Below are 8,322 nucleotides of genomic sequence, written 5' to 3'. Positions count from 1 at the left end.
ATCGAGTGATTTGGTGTCAAAAAGGGCTCGATCGAATGAAATAATCACTCGATCGAGTGATAGTGGGATTGCAGCTTGTCGATCGAGTAAAAATATTACTCGATCGAGTGAATCTCTTGGCAAAAGTTCTCGATCGAGTAAAAAAACCTCTCGATCGAGTAACTGCACCTGAAAAACACGTATAAGAAGCATAGGGAATGTAGAAAAGGCATAGTTTTGTGTTCTAAAGTTCAACAAAAAGCTAAAGGCAAAGAAATAGTTCAACAAAAATAAAACAAAACAGTCCGGGTTGCCTCTCGGAGAGCGCAGGTTTAAGAGGTCCCGCACGACCTTTCTGGCATCAATTGACTAGCCCGTCAAGCTCGTCGAAGTACAGGACTTCAACACGATTGTCTGCTTCATTTGCCTCGTGATAATGCTTCAAATACTGCCCATTCACCTTGAACCGATTTCCCTCGGGGCTTTCTAGCTCAACGGATCCAAATTTAGTAACAGCTGTCACAGTATAAGAACCACTCCACCTGGACTTCAGCTTGCCAAGAAATAATCGCAGACGGGAATTAAACAGAAGCACCTTTTGCCCAACATGAAATTCCCGAGGTATAATTCTTTTGTCATGCCAGACGTCATTTCCTTATAAATGTGCGAGTTATCATAGGCATTAAGCCTAAATTCTTCCAACTCATCTAGCTGCAAAAGACGATTCTTTGCTAGACGGGAACGGTCCTTGGAAATCAATGCCCCAGACATAGAAAACCTCAACCTCTAAGATACCATTTTATGGCATCTCATGTCTCTTTGAAATGTTCCCTGATCGTTGGCAGGCATCACAAGCTGAAACAAAAGACTTAGCATCAGCAAACAAAGAAGGCCAGTAAAAACCAGACTGAAGTACCTTAGCCACGTGCGCAATGGACCGTGGTGACCACCATAGGAAGAGGAGTGACAGCCTTCCATGACTACTTTGGTTTCCCACTGCGGAATACACCGTTTGTAGAGACCGTCTGCACATTCCTTAAACAAATAAGGGTCATCCCAAAAATACTGCTTAGCGTTATACAGAAAACGCTTCCTCTGCTGATGAGAAAGGTCAGGCGGTAGCTTGCCATTGACAACGTAGTTAGCTATATCTGCATACCAAGGCTCTTGGTTAACAATAGACGATAATACAGCAAATAAAGAATCATCAGGAAAAGACTCATCAATAGGTAATGAATCTTCCCCTTCTTGTCGCGTCAGTCGCAACAGATGATCAGCTACAACGTTCTCATCTCATTTCTTATCTTTAATCTTCAAATCAAACTCCTGGAGAAGGAGTGTCCATCTCAATAGCCGTGGTTTAGCCTCCTTCTTAGCAAGGAGATGCCTCAAAGCTGCATGGTTAGTAAAAACAGTAACTTCCGACCCAATCAAATAAGAACGAAATTTCTCTAAGGCATAAACTACAGCTAGCAGTTCTTTTTCAGTGGTTGTGTAATTTACTTGAGCCTCATCCAGAGTTCGGCTCGCATAGTAGATTGCATTTAAAGCTTTGTCTTTCTGTTGGCCTAGCACTGCTCCTAGTGCATCGTCACTGGCATCACACATGATCTCAAACGGCAAGTCCCAGTCGGGAGGCTGTATGATCGGCGCAGAGACCAAAGCCTGCTTTAACCTGTTAAAAGCGAAAAGACACTCGTTAGTAAATACAAAAGGGGCATCCTTAAGTAGCAGCTGTGTAAGTGGTTTAGCAATTTTTGAGAAATCCTTGATAAACCGGCGATAGAAGCCGACGTGGCCAAGGAAACTCCTCACCCCCTTAACATTAACAGGAGGTGGTAATTGCTGAATCACTTCCACCTTTGCTTTATCAACTTCTATTCCCCTATCAGGAACTAAGTGCTCTAAGACAACTCCCTCGTTTACCATGAAATATTACTTCTCCCAGTTAAGCACGAGATTAACCTCAATGCAGCGCTGCAACACTTTATCAAGGTTAGACAGACAGTTAGAAAAATCACTTCCATAAACACTGAAATCGTCCATGAAAACTTCCATAATAGACTCAATATACTCTGAAAATATCCCCATCATACACCTTTGGAAGTTTGCAGGGGCATTACATAAACCAAAAGGCATCCTGCGATAAGCAAACACGCCATGAGGACAAGTAAATGTAGTCTTAGCTTCATCATCTGGGTGAATAGGGATTTGAAAGAACCGTGAATACCCGTCTTAATAGGAGAAAAATTTATGAGAAGCTAACCTTTCTACCATTTGATCAATAAAAGGAAGAGGAAAGTGATCTTTCTTGGTGACGGCATTCAGCTGTCTGTAGTCTATACACATCCGCCAACCAGTCACTACTCGAGTGGGTATTAACTCATTTTTGTCATTCCTATCCACGGTAGTCCCTCCCTTCTTCGGGACCACCTGCACTAGACTTACCCATTTAGAATGACCAACAGAATAGATAATACCTGCATCGAGCAGCTTCATTACCTCAGCCATCACAACATCTTGCATCTTCTCGGTTTGCGCCGCCCCGTCTGCAAGGTTTGTGATCTTCCTCCAGCTCTATCCTGTGCATACAAATATCGGGACTAATCCCCTTGATATCGTCCAAAGAATAACCCAAAGCTTTCCTGTTTTTCTTAAGCACAGCTAACAAAGAAGTCAGTTGATCATTATCAAGCTTAGCACTAACGATGATTGGATATCACTCAGTATCATCTAAGAAAGCATATCTTAGCTGAGAGGGAAGAGGCTTACGTTCCGGCACCTTTACCTCAATGGAGCAAAGGGTACTGATCATCTGTTCCACTTGCTCTCCCTCGTTGTCGGTGAGTTCACGCTCATCTAAGTCATCTATAAGCAAATCCAACACAGCATCATCGTCATCTGGGTTATCTGCACACTCATCTAAAAGCATAAGAGCTTCTAGTGGGTCCTTCATAAAAGAACCCGACTAGAAGTCATAAATAGACTCATCAATAATATCAACTGAATAACATGTATCCTCTATCATTTGCCGAGCTAAGGTACTAGGCAGACTAAAAGTGATCGCGTCATCCCCTACTGCAAGAGTCAAATGCCCTTGTTTGACATCAATAATGGCCTCAGCTGTACAAAGGAACGGTCTTCCTAAGATAATTAGGGTCCGGGTGTCCTCAGCTATGTCCAAAACAATGAAGTCTACTGGTATAAAGAACTTGCCTATTTTCACAGGCACGTCCTCTAAGACACCCAAGGGTCTCCTAACAGATCTATTAGCCATCTGTAGGGTAATATTAGTCAACTTAAGATGACCCATATTCAATTTCTTGCAGACAGATAAGGGCATGACACTAACACCGGCTCCTAAATCACAAATAGCCTTATCAATAACCACATTGCCTATAATACATGTAATAGAAAAGCTACCCGGGTCTTTCATTTTAGGCGGAGCCTTATTTAAAAGTAAATTACTAGACTCTTCCATAAATGAAACGGTCTCAAATTCACTTAGCTCTCTCTTACGCGTCACAATATCTTTCATAAATTTAGCGTAAGTAGGTACCTGGGTAACAAGTTCGGTAAAAGGGACAGTTACCTTGAGGTTCTTCATAACGTCCACAAACTTACCGTACTGTCGCTCGACCTTCGCGTCCTTCAGATGACTTGGAAAGGGTACTCTGGTAGCAATGAGTGGACCCGCGACTTTCTCATTACCTTTATCAGTGCGTGACGTCTTCACAGCAAGGGAAGATGACACGGTAGCAGAATTAGATGTCAAAATAGATTTTCTGCTGATTCTGGCACTCGATCTAGTGGTTTCATCTTGGCATTTACTCGATCGACCATTTTCTTCACTCGATCGAGTGATTTCTTTTTCAGGCTTACTCGATCGACCACTTTGTTCACTCGATCGAGTGATTTCTTCCTCTTTTTTACTCGATCGAGTAAATGTATCACTCGATCGAGCATTTATTTGGGCACTACTCGATCGACCACAATTATCACTCGATCGAGTGATTGGATGGACTATTTCACTCGATCGAGTGTCTGGATAACACGCAGCAAGAATATCGTCTAGAAATTCATCCAAATCATCATCTGGGGTATTATCAGTTGTCACAACCCCGTCTTCTGGTACTTTTGGCCCCTCATGAGCAAGACCACTTTGGAGATTTGTAGCATTAACTGGGTCGCATGTCGGTGGATGGTTGGCTTGGTCTTTCGCGAGTGTTAACTGCGCGACTTGTTCTCTCAACTCCACTATAACGGTTTCATTCCTATTGCATTTCTCCCCAAACTGTTGTGTTAAGCTCAACATTAGGGACTTCAATTCTGCAATTTCTCCATTCGTAGAAGGAGAGACCGGCTGCAGCACTGGCGTAGAAGGAGTAGAAACACTTTTCATTTCCTCATATAATTGAGAAAAAGGAACTCCTTGCTTGTATTTCTGATAAGTAAGGACACGCTCTATACTTGCCAGACAATGAATGGGGTCATGCCCCTCCATGCCACATCTACCGCATATCTCCACATGCTCAGTAATTGCACAAACCTGTGTACTCTCACTCATAGCCTCCGTAATCTTCACATTACCTAGACTTTTGCTAGGACTTTCCACTACAGTTGCAGCCAACTCGTTAACTTGCCCACTCCCTCGGGGATTTCCATATTCTGCAACATGGATAGCCATCTCTTCAATAAGACGCCACCCTTGATCATCCTCCACATTTTTAGTGAAACTCCCCTTAGCTACACTATCACTACAACAAATAAGGTAATTGGCGACCATATAAGGCGACTGAGAACAGTCGCCATTAAGAATAAAGCGACTAAGGCCCGTCGCCCGCACTTCGTAGCTAGTTTTGGTCGCTTTTGGCGACAGGCCTTCGTCGCCAATTTTGGCGACTGAATTATTTTAAAGCGGGCGACCGAAATTCGTCGCCAAAATTGGCGACTGTCATTAGTCGCCTTTTTAGCGACTGTCATTAGTCGCCTTTTTACAATCCACGTCATCTCCATATATTCAGAATTGGCGACTGATTTTGGTCGCCATTTTGGCGATCGTTTTTTGGTCGCCATTTTGGCGACCGATTTCCGTCGCCAAATGCATCTAAATTTCCGTCGCCAATGTCCCTAAAATTAATTCATGGTCAGAGACTTAGCGACGGTTTCCCGTCGCCAAATGCCCAGTATCCGTCGCCAAATTTACATTTTTTTTAGCCTAAAAATCGTTTTTGACCTAGCCAAATACGTAAAAACCTGCAAATAAACCAACACTTCCAGCAGAGAACACATGGGAAGCCAACACAACCAAACTTGATAAAGAAAATCATGTTCCATACACACAACTACGAGTTCTACGAGTTTTGGTCATCTAACATTATCCGGGAATAACATGTTCTCTAAAAAACTACATAACAGGGAAACTTGCTCCCGCTCCACTACCACCTCCAAAATTAGGATCTCTAGGATCTCTAGGACCTGCCTCTCTCTGGCGGCTAATTGAGCTTGGAGCACACTCACGACACTTGGGGTATACGGTTGTTGTTGGGAGGAAATTGACCCTCTTCTTCTTGTAGGAGGGTAGAAAATCTCCTTTGCCGACCCGGCTCCATACACATCTCCTCTTTGGAACCCCTCAACAAGATCAAACCATAGCTCATTGTCATCAATTTCCGGGTTGTTCTTCCTACGGACAAGGAATTGTTCCTAAAAAATTGATAAAACATTAATGGTTAGAGGTTACTTATCTAAAAATTGATAAAACATATACTTTAAAAAGCTAAGAAATTTTTATTTTTTGACACTTACATATAATTGTTGATCTTTTTCCTTCGCGAAGATCAACTTGCCCTTGCTTGTCTTCTTTGCGTGAGTGTCAACAAAGAGATCAACAATTGTGGGTACCTTACCCTTATTCTTCTTGGTCTTAGGAAAAAAAACAAGGAAATTGTTACTCAAACATGATAATTAATGAGACTAATTAAATTAGAAGACTATTAAATTAAAAGCTAAGACAAATAACTTACATCTAACACCACACGATCATGAAAAGATTGAGACCCTCCATAATGAGTAGGCTCAACTTCCGCGTCCTTATCTCCTCCTTTCTCGTTGATCTTGTTCCGGGCCGATGCTTCCTTGAACTCAGGACTTCCGCATTTACTTGGTATATTCCTCAAATGACGAACCTGTAATCAATAAAATAACAATTATTAATTAATATATTTTCAAAATATGTAATGAATTTTAACTAATTACGGGTATTAAAAGAAACTAAATACCTTTCATGAAAGATGGCGCCTTCTTCCTCTTAGACACCTTATACATGTTGTCCCTTAGCCTCTTCTTGCCAATGTCATTATACCTTTGCCAAACTAGGCGCTCAAGGTCGGTTGTCCAATAGAACACACGCTACAAAAAGTAAACACATAGATGAGAAACAAATTAATAATAAGGTAAAAAGAATAAATAAATTATATTTAATAATATATATTTTATAAATAGATACCCGGAAGTTGTTGAACCACATCTCCTTATCTTCATCACTAGCGTTACTCCAACAAGTAACGCCGTGTGTCATGTTCTCTTGGGTGCTATTAGTCACACCACGAACAACTGTTTGACTTCTAAACCTGAAATCAAACATGTTAAAAACATAATTATATAGGAATAAAAAATAATGTATAATTAACATATGTCTAAAAAAAGTCATTTATTACTAAATAAAAAAATTACAAAATAGAATGAATAAAAAATTACCATAGACCATTCAGATCAAGGATCATCCTGCCGTCAGTATGTCGGGGTACTCCAACCTCCTCCTCCTCCTCCTCACTCACCTCCGTAGTAGAACAGTCAACGTCCTCCTCCTGCTCTCGGGAGCTACTACCTCCCTCACTATAGCCTCCGCGCTGCCTACCTCCTCCACGAGCCATGTGTACTACAATTGATTAAAAAGTGTTAGCAAATATTACAGGATAATTATTATAAGATACAAAAAAATAAAACCTAATAAACAGGTATAAAAGAAAAAATAAAACGCTAATAATTGTTTCCAAATTTTGATATGTATACTTTCAATACCTTCTCTTACTCATCATCATCATCATCCTCATCTTCTTCTTCTTCTTCTTCTTCTTCTTCTTCTTCTTCTTCTTCTTCTTCTTCTTCTTCTTCTTCTTCTTCTTCTTCTTCTTCTTCTTCTTCTTCTTCTTCTTCTTCTTCCTCTTCCTCCTCCTCTTCTTCTTCTTCCCCCTCTTCTATCTCATCCCTCTCCTTATCATTCTCTTCTTCTTCCTCTTCTAACTCCTCCTCCGCTTCTATCTCATTTGCATAAATAATTTCATCATGATCAATGGGGACAAAAAACTGTTTTTCGATACAACCTCTTCTTGGAAAAAGATGTATCAACTTCTCGATCGTGCCTTTGTTTTAAAAACGGCCCACCATTGCTTTTGTTGTCTATCATTACTTGTGCTCGGAAGAGATGCAAAATAAACTTGATGAGCTTGTTGTGCAAGTATAAATGGGTCATATTGAGAGTAGGTTCGAGTATGATTCACTTCCACGAGTTTGTAACGATCATGGACTCTCGTTCTAGCTACGGAATTATCCCTCCATTGAATCTTGAATAAGACGGTTTTATAACTCCGATCCCGGCCATTGTAGCACAACTCAAAGATATCCTCTAATATGCCATAATATTCATTGCCATCAAGAGAAGAAATAGTAACGCCGTAGTTGCATTTAGCCTTACTTTTGCCATAGTCAAATGTTTGAAACTTAAACCCATTAATTGAATATCGATTCCACGTCACAACCTTTCGAGAAGGACCCAAAGCCAAGCTTCTTATCACATCATCTTGAATATTTAGCTTACATACATGCTTCCGAAACCAGGCTGGAAATTGATCCTCATGCTTATGCCAAACATCCTCTCTGTTCACATTACGTGTCTTTCCTTTTACATCCATAATCGTATGAATAAGTAACTCAAAGAAGTTCTTCTCTATGTGCATCACATCCAAATTGTGTCTGATCAACATTGTTTTCCAGTAGGGAAGCTCCCAAAAAATACTTCTTTTAAACCAACCATTTTTTTTCTTTTTCAACTCTTTAAACTCTTCTTCAGTCCCATCGACAGTTGTTGGCAAATCACGTACAGCCTCCCATATCTCATCCCCTTGGAGTCGAACCGGAGCATTGCCACGCACCTCCTTACCTTTTAAGAAAGATTTCTTGTTCTCTCTATGAATATGTCCATCCGTTAAGAAACATCTATGACAATCAAACCAACTAATTTTTTTAGAATTAGGAAGATAAAATGCTTTACTCCTATCCATG

Source organism: Silene latifolia, chromosome Y, assembly GCF_048544455.1.
Source record: "Silene latifolia isolate original U9 population chromosome Y, ASM4854445v1, whole genome shotgun sequence".
Lineage (NCBI taxonomy): Eukaryota > Viridiplantae > Streptophyta > Magnoliopsida > Caryophyllales > Caryophyllaceae > Silene > Silene latifolia.
Note: the sequence above shows the minus strand (reverse complement) of the source record.